The 19738-nt window shown below is 39.6% G+C and overlaps 1 protein-coding gene across 4 annotated transcripts in view; it reads right to left on the bottom strand.

The window, feature by feature from the left end:
* Positions 1-4457: 4457 nt before the first annotated feature.
* LOC126236592 (gamma-tubulin complex component 3-like) overlaps positions 4458-19738 on the bottom strand; it is a 264077-nt gene continuing 248796 nt past the window's right edge. For 3 of the 4 annotated variants that reach the window (XM_049946014.1, XM_049946015.1, XM_049946017.1), the window contains one exon: positions 4459-5941. The gene's annotated coding sequence lies outside the window, so the exon portion shown is untranslated. Of the gene's footprint in view, positions 5942-19738 lie in introns of all 4 variants that reach the window. The other variant, XM_049946016.1, reaches the window with a different exon arrangement.

Raw genomic sequence — 19738 nt, 5'->3', positions numbered from 1 at the left:
TGAGGTTGTTTCGGTTTGTTGCCACACGATGTTCTGCCTTCATTAAACTGTCGCACCCATGAACGCACTTTCGACACATCCATAACTCCATCACCACGTCTCCTTCAACTGTCGATGAAATTCAATTGGTTTCACACCACACAAATTCAGAAAATGAATGATTGCACACTGTTTAAGTAAGGGAAACGTTGCAATTTTAAGTATTTAAAACAGTTCTCATTCTCGCCGCTGGCGGTAAAATTCCATCTGCTGTACGGTGCTGCCATCTCTGGGACATATTGACAATGAACGCGGCCTCATTTTAAAACAATGCCATGTTTCTATCTCTTTCCAGTCCGGAGAAAAAAAATCGGAGGCCTTAGAACTTGAATGCACCTCGTACAGGATGGGGCATGAAATGTCAAACATTGAAAATTGTTTATCTAACTTTTCACAAACAAAAACATCATTTTTTTCCTTTTCACTGGTGCATTTAATCATCAAATGTGTACGCTCAGCGGGCGTGTAGTAAATGTTCAATACATCTACTTTGAAGTACCACCTCTTCGAGACGAAACGCAATGTTTACAGTCATCCTAAGACACAAGTCTTCTGTGGTTCTCTAGAAAACTGTTGTGATAGCCACTCACAGTATTAGATTATGTGGCCTGTCGAAGCAGACTGTCACCTCCAAATGTTACCAAAAGAAATAATCACAGGGATTAATATTTGAGTTGTGTAGTGGCCATACTGAACTGTCCTGAAAACATTCAGGATACTGATGGGCATCACACAGTGCCAAATTGTTCATGCAGGAATTTCAGTAAATATTTACTGTGTGAGGACAAGGTCCATCTTGCATGAACCAATGTGTCTCCTGTTAACCCTGTTGCTCAAAGTTGGGGAACAAAATCGTTCTGCAACATGTCTTTGTAGCAAGCATTATTAACTGTGCAGTCAAAAAAGACTGACCCAGTGATTATATGGCTGGAAATAGCCCCTCATACACTCACTTTCCCTACATAATTTTCAATTTCATGAACAACATCAGGAGCTTCTCGTGTCCAAGACCTGATAATTCTGCCATTTGACGCTACTGTTCAGAGGAACGTACACTTTATCAGAGAGCCATGTGTTATGAATCGTGGCATCACCATTTGCAAGAGCCGAGGTCGCGAACTGTAATCGTCATACCTTGTCATTTTCCATTGGTTGGTACAACACTGTCATTTTGTATGGGAATAATTTCACACCAGCATTAAGTACTCTCTGAAGAGAAGAATGTGAGATCTTAAATTTGGCTGAAGATTGCCTCATTGATTTCCTAGGACTTCGTGACAAAGCCACTCTCACAGCCTAAATACTCTATGGAGCGCAGACTAGGTTTGCACAGGGTTGCTTCTGATCTTAAGTACTGCTGTAAATTTTCTAAATTTGTACTTAGACTATACACTGTTCATCTGCAGTGCACCCACGCGTACTTCATACAAAAATGACACAAGAACGTCATTGAGTCTCTGCTACACTCTTTATTTACATGTAAAACAATACAGTGTTCACTTTCTGTTCTAGTGTCAACCAGCCTTTGTCTGCCATTTTACTGAAGTGAAGTGATGGTGACATGCATGTGTCTTCTGCTGAACCATGCATGAACCACAGCTATTCCTCAAAAATTTCAACATTGTCTAATAAATATTTAATTTGCAGGTTAGCAATGTCAATGCATGACATTTTGTGCACCACCCTGTAGTTAAAGGTTAACCTGTGTTTTCTCTCTTATCAGTAAGAAAATTGTTAACCCCGTGAGGTGGCTATGCAGTAATGTGTCAAGACCGTCTCTGACAGCAAGTGTTGTCCATTTGATCCCAGGTTGCTACAAGACAATTCTGCAAGTCAGCCTTAACATGGTTTTTGAGCAGTTCTCTACATTCATTTAAGTTGTGGTGGGTTGCATGACCATTTCCAGATAACTGTGTTATGATTCTTTCTGCGCTTGTACAGACAGCTTGTTAGTTGCCACACCCATGTAGGAAGTGCCATCTATTTTCAATCAAGCTGTAACCACTGTGCTGCTTTCTATGTGGGTATGATATCTAACAAGTAGTCAGTCTGCACGAATGGGCACTTCCAAACTGAGACCAAGGGACTACATCTAACAGTTCTTGCTAAACAAGCCACCCAAAATGATGTGCTTCATTTTACTGACTGCTTCACAGCCTGAGAAATCTGGATTCTTCCTAACAATACCACCTTTACTGAATTGTACAGATGGAAACTCTCCCTAGAACATATCCTTTGTTCTCGTAACTCCTCTGGCCTCAAACTCTGCTAATTCCTGTCTCTCACCTACTCATCCCCTTCCCTGCTCCCACTACAGTACTACATGTTGTCTATTCTGCCAATGTACCTACAAGAACTTTCTCTTTCTCTAACCCCCCCCCCCCCCCCAGCACAACCCAACTCCCTGACGACACTGCATCTAACAATCTTATTTTGCCCTCACCAAGTCTTGCAAGTTCTGCCAGTGGCAGCACTACCATCTTCCCCCATCCATAACTCGGGTATGCCTCCCGCACCACACTAGCCATGCCTGATAACCGACCTGTCAGGTGCAGTTGCATTTGGCCCCTGAAGCCTTGAGACAGTGGCCATTTGTGTGAGAGTTGTAGTTGTGTGTGTGTGTGTGTTTTTTTTTTTTTTTTCCTTCTACAGGAATACGACTTTGTCCAAAAGCTTTAATATTTTAGCAGACTCATTGTAGCTGTCTACGACTCGACACCTTCTCAGTATGGTGAGCAACCTATCCTTTCCATATTATTGTTATTCCATCCTGGAGTTTCCACTGTTTGATTTATCGATAAAATTATTGTGATTTACCTGGTGTGTTGAACATATGTGGCCTTGTGACGCATGTCACTAACACTTGAACTGATTTATTTTGTGATTCCAAAAGATACTCAAAATATTCTGTTAGTTTCTATGCTGCATAAAGTGATTACTTTATATATGTCTTAACTTTATTCGGCAACTTTTGAGTGATTTAGTAAAACAACTCTACATATAAGGCACATGGGTTTCCAATTTGTTAGTGTTCAACCGCATAAAACTACATTACAAATACTGTATTATTCAAACTGAGGAAAGCAGTTTGTTAAGGCTGAAGATGCATTATGATGATTACAATGTGACAAATGAAAATTTGTGCCATACACAGGAGTTGAATTCTGTTCTTTCATTTTTTGCAAGTGTTTGCCTTCATCTAAGCATTCTATCCAAACTGTTGAATTCATATGGTCCCTTTCTTTTGGCACTGATTTTTCCAACTAAATAGTCAAACATATCAAGAAATTTAGGAGTAGTACAACATAAGGGATGTGTTGTAGGTGGACAGGACTAAGCACCATCACAGCCAACTAAAAAGTCAGGTCTTTATTGCTAATTTACATTTGGAGAAAATTTGTGAAAAGTGCATGACAGAGGATTTGAATCAGTTGCTCATGTAGCTTAACTGGTTAGTTCAAGTGCTTGTTAAAAGGAGGTAATCCAGTTTTGAATCTCATACCTAACTTTTTTTATCGGCATCTTGTACCCACACTGCAATTATTCAGCACTGTAGCGATGACATACAGTATGTTATTTTTGAATGCTGAAGAAAAAACCAGAATTTTCTTTCTCGTAACATGCAGCTGGACTAACACTTTCAGAGTTCTAAAAAGGTTATTCAGCTGGACTTTTATGAATAAAATCACAAAATTGAAATAAAATTTTAGGAGCATACCTACTTAGGACATGTATGTACTGCAACTAACGAAGTTGCTGGTGTTTTCTTGGCCATTTACACTAAATGAGAGGAATAAGTTGAGCACTGATCGAGGTTTTTACTTTTGTTTGAATTAATGGCAAGCAGGACTGATAGTTCCCTGTCACTGCAGATGTTGAATTGTAGTGTCTCAAAATTGATGAGAAAATATTACAGCTCATGCTGAAAAGTAAAATGTGTAGTATTACAAGCTTATAACGTTAAGCAAAATTTGGTGACCTAGTGAAACTTTGCGATACATCAACTGGGAAAGTTCGATTTACATTGTGGCTAGTGGTGGAAGCTGAGCTGGAAACCTAACTGACATTCAGAGGGAGAGGGTGTACACAGCGGCATATATAAATGTATTAAACCTTAAAGCATGAAAACTTTACAAAGAGCTGTTAAAACACTGCAGATAAAACATATTGTGGTTCACTGTGCCTGAACTTGAAACTAGTGGAAGCAATGTGAGGTACTATACAAAAACAGTTCTAAGTGAAATAGATTATCACTAACCTTAATTTGAACACACAGTTGGTTGCAGTCTGGTTGCCCAACTGCTTCACTTAAGTGGCCAATGTTGAGCTGTGTGAGGAATTTGTAATGAACAACATAAGGGGGGTTGTTGGAGCTTAGGAACAAATAATTTTTACTTTTTAGCAGGTGATCTTTGTTAACAAAGTAAAGCAAACAATGTGTCGGCACTATTGTGACAAGTTCATATTACAACGAACTGATTCTTCAAATATGTGAAAATATATACATTTCAATGATCAATTATTTACAATGGTTTAAAAATATTACACAATCATGCACAAATAGTCCCAAACTGTATTGTTACTTTCAATTCACAACTGCTAAAAGTTAACTTTTCCAAAAAAGCTGTGCAATATAGCTGCGAGTCCTGTGCAATATAGGTAAACTGCCTCTGCACATATTAAGAGTATCAAGCTTGAGGCATCTCAAGATAGAGAAAAGAAGAGAAAATTGGAATATTTAAGAAAGTGGTACTGGGGACAATACATGACAGGAAGTTCAGCAGAAAAAGTTAGAAAGGAAACAAATGAACATCTGAAGGATGTAGAAAAGGGAATGTTTAATAACAACTGGGAAGGACTGTTGGATTTCTAATGAACTAGACAAGGGGGTTGTTGGAGCTTACGAAGTGCAAGGAATAGAAGTTTTCACTTACGTAGTTCATAATAGCTGGCATTGTGGCAAAAAAAAAAAAAAAAACCACAATACTTCGTCAAAGCAGCAACTGTAGCTGTTGCAGATACTGTAAGAAAAGACACTACTTACGTCATAAAAAAATGAAAGAATTTTTAAAATGTAATAAATCCACAAAAACTGTCAATTCATGGGCAAATTAAATACAGAAAATATAAAACTTGAAATACAGAATTTACAAAGGAGTATGAAAACAACATTATCAGTACCTGACACTAGAAAAACAGAATTTGTTCAAAGAAAGAAAGAATGTACATAATAACAGAAACATTTCTTTAGTGACCTTAAATTATTATCAACAGTGAGGTAAATTCTTAAATAAAAAACAAGAAACATATCAACATAAATGACTACAATTTAAAATAAAATATAATTCAACAGATACAGAAAATGCTACTTATGTCTAACATACTGGATAAAGAAAAATAAATAGTATCTGGTAAATATCAGCCTTACACATCACAGTGTAACAGAGATCGGAAACAAGAAAATTGAAGACTATTGTAGATGTTCAAAAAGAGATAACTCAGTATTGTAAACGAGTAACAACATAAAATCTTACTTGCTACTGAGTAATATCAAACGGCAGAATTTTCTGTTGACAGTTAACACTGTGTTACACAAGACCCGACATGAATGAACAATACTAAACCCTAAATGAATTTGAGGCATGTGTATACACAAGATACAATGATTTTTCCTTTTGGTGAGAGCCAAAAATTAGCAGGTTCGCAGCATTCTTCTTAAGTGCAGCTTCACTTATGATTTCAGTACAAAAATATAGAGAGATTTTTGTACAGATCACAATCTACAGTAAAAGCACCAATGTTTTATCTGCCACTGGTTCATCAATCCACCACATTCACTCACAAACAAGAGCAGTTTATTTTCCTTCTTTGGGAGGTAGTGCCATGGGTAAAAAACTGAAAGCTGTAAGCAAAATAAAATCAATGAGAAAAATAAACAAAAGAGCAAATCATAATGAAACATTAACGATACACCAAATTGGAGATTGACACATCAGGGTTTCCTTTCCTTAAAAACAACAATACATAATTATAGTAATATTCTAGGAAAATGGTACTTAAAGTAACAATATTCCTGCTTAATAATAACATTAAAAGAAAGTAGAAAGGGACAGATGATGCAAACAATGTTTGAGATAAGAGAAAGAAAGATTGTGCTAGGTGAAAACAGAATATTTAACACAATTATGTCTGATACAAATTAACCAAGCAGTGACTCATAAGGCATTTGCTTTACGAGGTGTGGCTAGAAAAAAACCGGACTAGTACTGGTGAAACAATAAAACGAATGCAATAAGGCTGAAAGTCGCGTGGCCTGTCACGTGACTCTCGCTCCGCCTACTGCTCGAGTTTCATCTGCCTCCTACACTCAGTCTGCCCGTGGCGTCTGTTTTAAGTAGTTGACGTTTTGTCTGTGCGTCGGAAAATGTTGAGTGTACAGAAAGAACAGCGTGTTAACATCAAATTTTGTTTCAAATTAGGAAAATCTGCAAGTGAAACGTTTGTAATGTTACAACAAGTGTACGGCGATGATTGTTTATCGCGAACACAAGTGTTTGAGTGGTTTAAACGATTTAAAGATGGACGCGAAGACACCAGTGATGACACTCACACTGGCAGACCATTGTCAGCAAAAACTGATGCAAACATTGAAAAAATCAGTAAACTTGTTCGACAAGATCGCTGTTTAACAATCAGAGCAGTGTCTGAGTTAACAGGAGTTGACAAGGAAAGTGTTAGGCAGATTCTTCATGAAAGTTTCAACATGAACAAAGTGTGTTCAAAAATGGTTCCAAAGTGTCTCACAATTGAACAGAAGGAACGCCGAAGAATGATTTGTTCTGACATCCTGGAAAACATTGAAAGTGATCCCACCTTCTTACAAAATGTTATTACTTGCGATGAATCGTGGTTTTTTACTTACGATCCCGAAACTAAACGCCAATCGATGCATTGGAAAACTCCTGGTTCTCCACGACAAAAAAAGCACGAATGTCAAAATCGAAATTCAAGGTAATGATGATTGTTTTTTTTTTTTTGACATCAAAGGGATTGTGCACATTGATTGGGTACCAGAGGGACAAACAGTGAATCAGCATTACTACATTAGCGTCCTGGCTACCCTACATGAGCGAGTACGGAGAAAACGGAACGATTTGTGGAGAAAAAAGTCATGGATCCTTCACCAAGACAATGCCCCAGCTCACAGTGCGTTGTCAGTGAAGACTTTTTGGCAAAACACAACATTCCCATCTTAGATCATACACCCTACTCACCTGATTTGGCCCCCTGTGACTTTTTTCTTTTCCCTAAAGTCAAGTCAGCTTTGAAAGGAACTAGATTTGAGACTGTTGAAGCAGTAAAAGAAAAAGCGACGGAAGTAATGTATGGACTTACCGAAAATGATCTGCAGCATTGCTATGAACAGTGGAAAATTCGTATGGAGCGGTGTAGAGACCGAGGAGGAGAGTACATTGAAGGAGATAACATGAAATTGTAAATAAATGTTTTTTTCCAGCATCAGTCCGGTTTTTTTCTAGCCGCACCTCGTAGTTAGTTAAATATTCCAAAGAAAACTTTAACAATTCTTTCATCGAAATGATGTAGAATGAGTCACTTTACAGGCTATGTACAATGTGGAATCCAAGATTTTCAGGACTGGTGCTGCCATCTGCAAAGTAGGAGTAGTAGATCTTTGCACCACTAGGTGGCGAGAACGGCATAACTGATGAGTGAGTGTCAGGAGTGGCATTCAGCTGGGAGGACATGTTGCATGCCCACAGAGATTTCCGTAATACTCTGTGTTTGGTGTGTGGAGATTTTAAGATGGATCCACGAACAGAACAGCGCATGTGTATCAAATTCTGTGCAAATCTTGATGAAAGTGCTACGGAGACCCTTGCAATCATTCAACAAGTGTTTGGGGGACAGAGCATGAGCGTGTGAGTGGTATGCTCGGTTCAGGGTCGGCCGTACAGACGTCGAAGATGATGCTCACACTGGAAGACTCGTTAGCCACACAACACCAGACATTGTTGCCAAACTTCAACAATTGGTTTGTGCGGATCGATGTCGAAACAATCAAGACCTTGCGGATGAAGTGGATATTGGTTATGGGACATGTCAAGGAATGCTGACTGATAAATTGGGAACGCATCGTGTCACCGCAAAATTTGTGTCCAGGATCTTGACTGCCGATCAGAAGGCGCAGCGTGTTGAAGTGTGCACGGACCTTTGTCAGACCGCATCTGATGATCCAACCTTCTTGTCACGGGTTATCACCGGCGACGAGAGCTGGATTTATGATTATGAGCCACAGACAAAGCAACAATCGTCCCAGTGAAAGCCCGGGCTGTCCAACACCCAAAAAAGCGAGACAGGTGAAGAGCAAAGTGAAGACCATGATCATCATTTTCTTTGATACCAAGGGAACTGTGCACAAAGAATTCGTCCCACCCAACCAAACAGTGAATTCCGTGTACTACTGTGACATTTTGCGATGGCTCCGTGAAAACGTGTGGCGACAACAGCCTGAACTTTGGCGTCAAGGGAACTGGCTGCTGCATCATGACAACGCGCCTTGTCACATGTCCTTGCTCACCAGGACCTTTTTGGCAAAAAACAACATGACGGTTGTACCCCACCCACCGTACTAGACAGATTTGGCACCTTGCGACTTTGCGCTATTCCCAAAACTGAAACTCAAGTTGAAAGGCTGTCGGTTGGACAGTCTACAGAGGATTCAAGAAGCATTGCTGGCGTTGATAAACACCCTCAAAGAACAGGACTTCCAAAAAAGGTTTGACCAGTGGCAGAAGCACTGGGACCGGTGTGTACGTGCGGATGGGAACTACTTTGAGGGTGATGGGACCATTAGTCCAAAGGTAAGGTTTTCAACAGATGGCAGCACCAGTCACAAAAATTTTGGATAGTGTGTGTATGCATCGTTAGTTTTAACATATTATTTTTCAGTCCTACTCGTGCAACTCCACTTACAAACTGACTAAAAATGCTACCAGCTTTTAAATAAAAATTCAGCTCTGGAATACAAGTTGTTGAGAAGAAATGATTTTAGTTCATCTTGTGATGAGAAATTGCATTAGAGAATACATGTATAGTGCAATTAAAATGCCTAACTCCTAGGAGAGGTACCTACAAGAGGACTGTGGTGAATGGCATGTATTGTACTTGCTGCTTGTTTTTGTGCAATCAGTACTTTTAAGTGATCAGTTCACCCCCCCCCCCCTTCCCAAAAAGAAAAGATATTACATAAAACATTGGGTGGAAATATGCAAAATACATTAGGAGGCTGATTTGTTTCTTTCCGAGATTAACAATTATGCAAACAAGAAAAGTAGCTGAACTTCATTGTTTGCTTCTTTCTGTTTTCATCAATATGCACAAACAAAAATTTGGAGTATTCTACCATATTTACCAACAGCTGTTCTTGTGTACATTAATTGTTGTTATGACTATTTGTTGTGCAGAACTGAATATGGTACTTTATCAAAATTTATGGCAGTATATTTACAAAGAAGCACTTAGTAACTCTCTGAAAGAAATAAAAAATCATTAACAATCTCTTCTGTTAATGTCTCTCTAACAGGATTTATTAATATGTCTGCAAAAAGTACCAATTGCAAATGATTAATGTTAAGTGGAATATCATTCACATACATAAGGAACAGGAAGGGGACCCAAAATTGAACCCATTAGGACTCTCTCTCTCTCTCTCTCTCTATCTGTGTGTGTGTGTGTGTGTGTGTGTGTGTGTGTGTGTGTGTGTGTTTCCCTGGTAACTAAAATTTTATGTCCTTCCATCATTGTTAGAACCATCCAGCACAACTACTTGCATTCTGTTTTTTACATATAATTTAAACCAGTTGTTTGTAAAGTCATCAATTCCATAAAACTTCAGTTTTAACATGATCTATACAATGAAACGCCTTGGAAAGATCACAAAAAATACCACTTAATAGTTGTCAACAATGTATATCACTCCAAAATTCAAGCACCGTTTCATTATCTGAATTGCAATGCCGTACAATCTGCTGATGATATTTACTGCTTGGATAATTCCGAATCGTGGAATTTGGCTTAACTAAAGATCACTAGTCTACGCACTACTTCGCCCGGTGGTGCATAGCTTGTGCAGACAAGCCCCAAAACATTGCACTGCATTACTCACAGCCTGGCTCTTGTTGTATCTGATTATTAAATAAGTGTTCTCATTCCATCCACACCATGTTAGAATGTATGGCAAGGTTGGAAAAATGGAGCTGGGTTTAAAGTCCTTCTTTGTAAAATAACTTAGACTACGACAACAATGATCAACAATAACTCTCTGAAACTTGCTGGCAGAAGAACTTTTTCAATTTGCAGTTGGTTTCGAAGTTTAACGTCACACTGGGGGGGGGGGGGGGGGGGGGAGATTACCACCGACAGAGTCATGAACAGAGGGCTAGCCCACAGCCACATTGGATTACAAGTGTCAGATGAGTAAAGCCTGTGGTGTCATTGCAGGGCCAAGCAGTACTGTGCGCAAATACTGATAGCTGTGGCCTATGGGCTAGTGGTAGCACTTACTGCAAGCTATGGTCTGTGAACAGCAAGTAGAGCAGTGCTTACGAGGAGAACATGGCAAGTGCCATCATCCAATTTTCCACCAACTTTGCTCAGTGCAACTGGGTTCAAAATAAGTGAACACATGTCTTGGCTTATCTGTACACAACATTTGCTGAAAAAACATTGGTCAAAGTTTTTGAGGCACTTTATGTGCCTTTTACCGCATGATATCCCCAGGAAAAATGGTGGTTAGCGGCGCCGCTTCTTAATTTTACCCTCCTTGTTTGACACATTATTTTTTATTTATTTCTCGTTTTGATGTATCCACCCATGTCCTCAAAAGGTTACTACAAGAATATTTCTTATCAAATTATGGAATGCATGGGCATTATACTAATTGCAAAATTACAGCTGGATTTCACAGTAAGTGTTACACATTTATTATATAATATATGTGTGTACAATATATTGAGGTGTTTTGAATCTTTTTAGATTCTCATATTCTGATATTTCATTCTCATATCAAATCTTACATTTTATTCTTTGTTTATCCCTCACGAACATTTGGTACATTCCCCTGGATGATAATGATCATAGATATATTCGAAACACAGATATTCCAAACACCACGAGCATGAAATTAAGGTAGGTTTGACACAGTGATATTTCTGCTTATGGATCTCACTTGGGGAAGACACTGGTGAAGATTTCGCACACTGGCAATAATTTTGTGGCAAATGCATAATGGGTCACTTTTACGGAAGCTGAATTATGACATGCTAATGGAATTTCACTGAAAATAATTTCAAATAATTTTCTCTCTCTGTCTCTCTCTCTTTTTAATTCTTTCATCTGACATACAATTAGTAGGGGAATAAGGACAACGTTATATCAATATACTGCAAAATATTCTTTTAGTAATCTTCTAGAGACTTAGGTATATAAAAGAAAAAATAATGATAAAAATAATCGAGTTTCGAATATGGAGCGCAAAATGAAGAAGCACGACACTAACCACTGTGGCGCCATTTCGTCTGAGGATATCACGTGGTAAAAGACACATGACATACCTCAAAAACTTCGACCATCGTTTTTTCAGAAACAGCTTAGTATCTACAGATAAGTTGTGATACGTGTTCACTTACTTTGACCGCTCATCCACTGAGTGAAGTTTTTTGGAAATTGGGTTACGGCACCTTGCCCTGTTCTCCTCATTAGTGGGCTGGTGCAGTTTCTCAATTTTTTTCTTAACGCACAAAATGATTTCAGACATTAAATGTGATTTTCATAAGAAGGAGAGCACGTGGAGAAAAAGAGAAGTAAAAGAAAACTTAATCAGGTTCACACAGCCAGAAACGAATCCCACTGGTGTGGATTTGCAAAAAAATGGTTCAAATGGCTCTGAGCACTATGGGACTTAACATCTATGGTCATCAGTCCCATAGAACTTAGAACTACTTAAACTTAACTAACCTAAGGACATCACACAACACCCAGTCATCACGAGGCAGAGAAAATCCCTGACCCCGCTGGGAATCGAACCCGGGAACCCGGGCGCGAGAACGCTACCGCAAGACCATAAGCTGTGGACTGTGGATTTGCAAAATAATATATTAAAAAGTTTGTGTAATTTCCCAATCAGGAAAAAAAAAAAATATTTTGGTCAAAGAGTTGTACAAGTCACGAAGAGGCAATTCTTTGTCAAATTCCTCAAAACCTTAACTACCTGCAAATGTAAGGAAGTTTGCTTTGAAGGCAGATGTCAATGATAGCATTACTCCAATAGATGAGTTGTAGAAATATTTAAATAAAAACTTCAACATGGAAGAAAATGTAGCTTCTTATGGCAAAATTAGGGAACAAAATTTTCTGAATCTTCAGAAGATGAACAGAAAAATATTGTGCATACAAGCATCTAGCTCTGCTTCTGCAAGAAACTTTAGTTGTAATGGTTTCATTCTCAACGTAAGGTGGTCACTTTTACACTCTGGCAATGTTGATGCTCTTTTTTTTATTTGTAGTAATTCTATAAGTGACGAATGAGTGACATCCTGTTTGGACATTATGTTTCGTTTTTCGTTGTTTGTAGCAGTGAGAAAGTTCTCGTTTATTGCACATTTTGTTACGTATGTTTGATTTACGTACACTCTTTATCAAATTTGTTTAGTTTTTTAATATGAAATAAAACTAGCTTTATTTCCAAAACATTATTGAGCAGCAAGGCCAATACTAGCAGCTTTATATCAGCTTCAACTTATCATGTTTTAAAGTTAGTATTTACAAAAATGTATAATTTTATTCACACGTCTCTTGTTCATAATTATTACATATAGTATTACTGTAACCAGTTTTGAGTGTAACAAGTCATAATCAGAACTAAAAATCCTGTTCTTCTTACAAGAGTAACAACTGAAGTCGTATTAAATCAGTCTTTGTGGCTCCTTAAAATACATCAAACAAGTGCGAGCAAGACATCTATAAATAAAAATATCTTTCAGCGAGAGTGGGTGACGGTGGGATGCGCATGCAGCGTAGCAACATTTGGCGTGTCATGTGTGCTCCCTCGGTATTGCGGTATGTCTGACTATCATTGGCGCCACAGCACGGCTGGCGAGCTGTGACACAGCCCATCCAGTGCAGTGGGCTGATGTAGCCCAGAGGCACAGGCTACTAAGCAGCCACGTAGAATATGGCAGACTGGGCAGGTGAATGCCGCTAGCTTGGAGTGCTGTGCGAGGCCACTGTGCACTACTCTGAGACCGATGTCGGTTTCTCATTCAGTTCACAATGAATGACAGAATAAAGATGTTGCGGAGAGGCACCGTGCAAAATTAAGGAAGTCAGGGATAAGAGAGACATCACAAACTGTTTCTGAGGATACCTCACCCAATCCAGAGCATTATTCGCAAAATAAAGAAGGGTTGGTTACAATGGATTAACTTTCATATGCAAAGACAGTTATGAGTGGTCCACATTACTTCCCTGCTCCAACTGCCACTACTAACAGCCAAATTAGAGTGTTTGGTATGGACATTTTTGTCAACAAGAATTCCCGGCACTGCAGCCCCCAACTTCCTATGCTGCAAGTGAAAGTGGAGGCTCACCTTCAATGACACCATAAGCCAGTGTTATGAATTGACAGAACAAGAGGAGACCGACATGGTATCAGATAATCCAGCAACACCAATAGTCATACAAAACCGAAACAACACAATATATACTGTCACAATTCCCACTGTCTCATATTGTCCAAAACCCACATGCCCCAGTTTCACAGCAGATGGCACAACCTACTGTAGCTTAACGGGAAAGTTTTATTTTTTAGCATTAACATATCTGATAGCTGTATGTATTAGATATGTAATACAATTCTGAAAGAATCCACAATCAATGAGACTAGAGAGAGAAACCCTTCTCCAAGCAACACAAACCTTTTTTATCAGTCAATAATTGAGATTATAGTGGCAGAGTTTCAGCCGTACTTCCAATATAGAATCTCTAGAAACAATATAATATGGAATAAGGGCACAATGATCCTATTCATCCATAAGTGTATAGCGTAAAATTGTGTGGCATTATCATCACTCTAGTTTGTGGCAACAAGTGTCAAACCAAACAAACCTTGTGGTCTTAAAAGCATCCACTTTACTTAGCATTCAGTAATCTGAATGCTCATGGTATAACATGGAGCTGCCAAGAAAGAGACTTTTACTAATACAAAATGAAAAACTTGTGCTGTTAAATAACTTTTCACCCATGATGGTACTTTCACCTTATCAAACACATTCAGATTTTGTTACACCTGTGTGTTCTTCATTTCTTTCTCCAATACGTGACTGCAAAGTCTCGAGATACCCATGAGGTCACCACCTTATAACATTTTGGTCGAATCAAACTCACCTCCTCCATTTCAAATAAAAAATGGTTCAAATGGCTCCGAGCACTATGGGACTTAACATCTATGGTCATCAGTCCCCTAGAACTTAGAACTACTTAAACCTAACTAACCTAAGGACAGCACACAACACCCAGCCATCAAGAGGCAGAGAAAATCCCTGACCCTGCCGGGAATCGAACCCGGGCGTGGGAAGCGAGAACGCTACCGCACGACCACGAGATGCGGGCCAATTTCAAATAACTGGATGAGACAAACAGTACAGGGGCAAAACTGATTGGAAAGGTTGACACAGGTAAAAGAATAAGTGAACATTTTCCCTTTCCAATTTCTTAGACATATGATATTTCATATAACTGTTTCATTAACACATTGAGGATAGCAATGTCTGTAACCATTCACAACAATACTGTCCACCGTCTCCACAATAAATAGCCTACAGTATGGTGGAATCTAGAATGATTTCAGGCTATTGCTTTAAGGGAAGCAGCATTAAAAGAATTCATGCAGCAGCTCACATAGAAAATGCCCCTAAAATACAAACACATCAGGATTAAAGTAAGGTGTAACAATTACAGAAGAGATATTTGTATGCCATTCTTTGCCTCACTCACCCACAATGTTATCATGAATAAGTGTTAAGTTAAGCAGTATGTAAATAGGAGTAAATAGGAGCAACATCTGAGACAAAAGCACAGACTGCACAAGAGACAGCCACCTTGTCACTTGTAAGGGGCAGTTTGTTCCAGAGGCGGACAGCGGCAACTGAGAAGGAGTTTGCAAAAGTTTTTGTTTTGTGAGTGGGCACAGTTAGGATACCAAATAAGAGTGACCTCGTGTTTCGATTGTGATGACATGACAGGTTTTTAATCTCTGAAGCAAGGTACTGGGGTGCTTGTGCGACGAGGAGTCGGTGGAGTAGACATAGAGTGTGGTAGTCATGCAATTTGTCCGGCCGCAGCCACCCTAGCTCGGAGTATGAAGCACTAACATGATCATATCGGCGGATGTTGCAGGTGTAACGCACACAGGCATTCATGGTTAGCTCTAGCCGTCTTTTGTTTTCACTACTCATGCCTTGTTGAATCACATCACAATAGTGGAGGTTCGGTAGAACGAGTGCTTGCACGAGCTGGCGTTTCAAGTCCTGTGGAAATATGTTCCGAAACTTTTTGAGAGCATAGAGACAAGCAGACGTCTTTCGGCACATTGCGACTGTATTCTCCGCCCAGTTGAGATGCTCATCCAAAGTTACACCCAAGTTCTTCACTGTTTTCTGATATGGTATTGGAGTACCGTCGAGCAGAATAGGAGGTAGCCGTTCGCGGAAATCTGAACTTATTAATTTCTGATGGGCTATTAAGATTACTTGCGTCTTTTTTGCGTTTAGTTTAAGCCCCAGGTTTTTCGCCCATGTCACTACTGAAGACAGATCATCATTCATCTGAGCGATTGCAGTGTTTACATCTTCAGGTCTGACACTTAGGTAGAGCTGGAGGTCGTCGGCATAGAAATGATATTTACAGGAGGACAGAACCGACGAAATATCGTTGACATATAAAGAAAACAAAAGTGGTCCTAAGACTGATCCTTGGGGCACTCCTGAGGAAACATGTTTCCAGGAAGATTTTTCATTTACGCAGACAACACATTGCTGTCTGTCTTTTAAGTAGCTTTCAAACCATCTCATTGCACTATCAGAGAAATTAAGCTGTTGCATTTTTTCTGAGCAATATGTCAAAGCTAACAGTGCCAAAAGCTTTGCTGAAGTCCAGTAGCGTCAAAATAGTTGCCTTTCGATTGTCGATGGCATATTTCAGGTCATCAGTTACTTTAATTAGAGCAGTGTTTGTGCTGTGATGTTTACGGAAACTGGATTGAAATTTGTCATATAGGCTGAATTCATGCAAGTGTTCAGTGATTTGGTCATGAACAATATATTCAAGAGCTTTGGAAACAGCAGGCAGTATGCTAATTGGTCGGTAATCACTAGGCAGTTGCGGGTTTTCGATCTTAGGGATGGGTCGAATTAGGCTTCTTTTCCATGCAGTGGGATATATTCCGTTCACGAGGGAAAAATTAAATATGTCAGTTAAGACAGGTACTAAGATATCGGCAACATTCTTAATCATGGTTATACCGATACTGTCGTTGCCTATTGCATCAGAAGAGATTCTCATTATTGCTTTTCTTGCCGTATTTGTTGTTACATGTTTTTGATGGAAGGTATCGTTGTTAGTTATCCTGTTTGGGGATTCTTGTGGACGGTAATTATCAGCTGTGCTGGTATTCAGAGGTGCAGAGAAGAATTCATTTAATTCGTTAGCTGACACATGAAAAGTAGTTTCCGATTTTGCCTTTCCGACCCCCAAGCTACGGAGATTCTTCCATAGAGTCGTGGGCGTCAGATCGCTGCATACAAGGGAGCGAGCGTGCCTGATTTTAGCATTGCGAATGCATTGTTTCACTCTGTTCCGTAGCTTTCTATATTCTTCGAAACGCTCGGGTTTCGGATCTGCCTTGAAACGCCTGTTGGCAGCATCCCTATTAGTCATCATTTGACGTAATTCAGCTGTCAGCCATGGAGCAGGAGATTTTCTTACACGGATTGTGCGCACAGGTACATGTTTATCATAGAGGGCAGTGAGTTTATCACCAAGTTCATTAATTTTGCCGTCGATTGTGGGTTTTCTGATTATTTGATGCCATGAGATTTTTGAGCAATCGGCTGTTAGAGCGTCAAGGGCAATACGTTTCATGTTCCTACAAGTTATGTAATGCGATTTGATCCTTGGGGGCTGCACAGAGTAGGCCAGGAATATTACATCATGTGCTGAGAGGCCAGGGGCCGATGTTTGACCAACATCTCTTACTTTGTCAGTCTGTTTCGTTGCGATTACGTCTATAAGAGTATGACTGTGCGCCGTATGGTGTGTAGGTTGTAATGGAACAATGTTCATGCTATTGCAACTAAACAGTCTTCTTAGATTTATTGCGGAGGGAGTGTCTCTTAGCAGGTCTATGTTCAAGTCACCCATTACGATGACATGTTCGTATTGACACTGAAGTGAATGTAATTCCGACTGGAAGGAACTCACTGAGCTTATTTTTGGCGGCTTGTACACGACGCCAGTCAAGAATTTCCGACTTTGTATATTTATTTCAATGAACATGAATTCAGCCTCTTTTTCTTCAGCAGGATTTGACGTACATAAGACTTTCGCTTTGAGATCTGTTCGTATATACGCGCCGACCCCGCCACCTCGCTTTTTTGATCTGTCTGCCCTAAGAAATGTGTACCCTGGGAGATGAAAAGATGCAGAGGATATGTGTGGTTTCAACCACGTTTCGTATAAGAGGATTACGTCGTAGTTTAGTTGGTTGAAGAGGAGGCTAAGTTCTTCGTAATGTGCAGGTAAAGACTGGATGTTGCAGTGAGCTGCTAAAAGCTCTGACGCGTTCCGCTGAGCAGCCTGTAGTAGGGTGGCAGACTGGTTTGTCTCTTTGTTAGGCACTACCTGCCGCGAGGGGCACTGGCCGCTGCTTCCGCCAGGTGACATAACACAGGGGTGTCCGAGATTTTGCGTGCCCTGTTTGTGACACCGCGAGTGCCGAAAGAAAGGCGACTGCTAGAGATTTCCTGAGGTTGCGGGAGTATAGAAAATGGATTAGTGGTATTCGGTGCAAGGAGAATATGACCATTCCGTTCAACTGCTCTTCCAAGTCCTTTGCTGTCTCTGACAGAATTACAATGTCATCGGCGAACCTCAAAGTTTTTACTTCTTCTCCATGAATTTTAATACCTACTCCGAATTTTTCTTTTGTTTCCTTTACTGCTTGCTCAATATACAGATTGAGTAACATCGGGGAGAGGCTACAACCCTGTCTCACTCCTTTCCCAACCACTGCTTCCCTTTCATGCCCCTCGACTCTTATAACTGCCATCTGGTTTCTGTACAAATTGTAAATAGCCTTTCACTCCTTGTATTTTACCCCTGCCACCTTCAGAATTTGAAAGAGAGTATTCCAGTTAACGTTGTCAAAAGCTTTCTCTAAGTCTACAAATGCTAGAAACGTAGGTTTGCCTTTTCTTAATCTTTCTTCTAAGATAAGTCGTAAGGTTAGTATTGCCTCATGTGTTCCAACATTTCTACGGAAACCAAACTGATCTTCCCCGAGGTCCGCTTCTACCGGTTTTTCCATTCGTCTGTAAAGAATTTGCGTTAGTATTTTGCAGCTGTGACTTATTAAACTGATAGTTCGGTAATTTTCACATCTGTCAACGCCTGCTTTCTTTGGGATTGGAATTATTATATTCTTCTTGAAGTCTGAGGGTATTTCGCCTGTCTCATACATCTTGCTCACCAGATGGTAGAGTTTTGTCTAGACTGGCTCTCCCAAGGCCATCAGTGGTTCTAATGGAATGTTGTCTACTCCCGGGGCCTTGTTTCGACGCAGGTCTTTCAGTGCTCTGTCAAACTCTTCACGCAGTATCTTATCTCCCATTTCATCTTCATCTACATCCTCTTCCATTTCCATAATATTGTCCTCAAGTACATCGCCCTTGTATAAACGCTTCACTACCTGAATAATTTCTTTTATCTCGTCATACATTTCATCAATTTCTTCATCATCTGCAGAGCTAGTTGGCATATAAACTTGTACTACTGTAGTAGGCACGGGCTTTGTGTCTATCTTGGCCACAATAATGCGTTCACTATGCTGTTTGTAGTAGCTAACCCGCATTCCTATTTTTTTATTCATTATTAAACCTACTCCTGCATTACCCCTATTTGATTTTGTATTTATAACCCTGTAATCACCTGACCAAAAGTCTTCTTCCTCCTGCCACCGAACTTCACTAATTATGCATTATGCAAGGAATATTCAAACAAGTACCTTAACACACATACAACATAGAGTTTGCTAAAACATGCAAATACAATGAAAAACACTAAATTTTAAAGAACAATGAAAATTAGGCATAGATAACAAATACATTCACTGCAATTAAGAACATTAATCAGCGAAAAGATGCAGAAAGTTAATACAATAACGTGAATCAATGGGTGTAATCTTATGACAGTATGCAGAAAAACAAGCAGTCATCATATATAAAAGAGTTACGCAGCAACCAAGCACAGGGAAAGGGAGAAACCCAGAAAGCTAAGTAATCTGCATAGAAGTTGAACCATAAATTAACTGACAAGATATAGGAACCCAAATCAAGTCCTAAATTAT

This window comes from Schistocerca nitens, chromosome 2 (assembly GCF_023898315.1).
Source record: "Schistocerca nitens isolate TAMUIC-IGC-003100 chromosome 2, iqSchNite1.1, whole genome shotgun sequence".
NCBI classification, from domain to species: domain Eukaryota; kingdom Metazoa; phylum Arthropoda; class Insecta; order Orthoptera; family Acrididae; genus Schistocerca; species Schistocerca nitens.
Note: the sequence above shows the minus strand (reverse complement) of the source record. Positions and strands in the feature narration are given on the sequence as shown.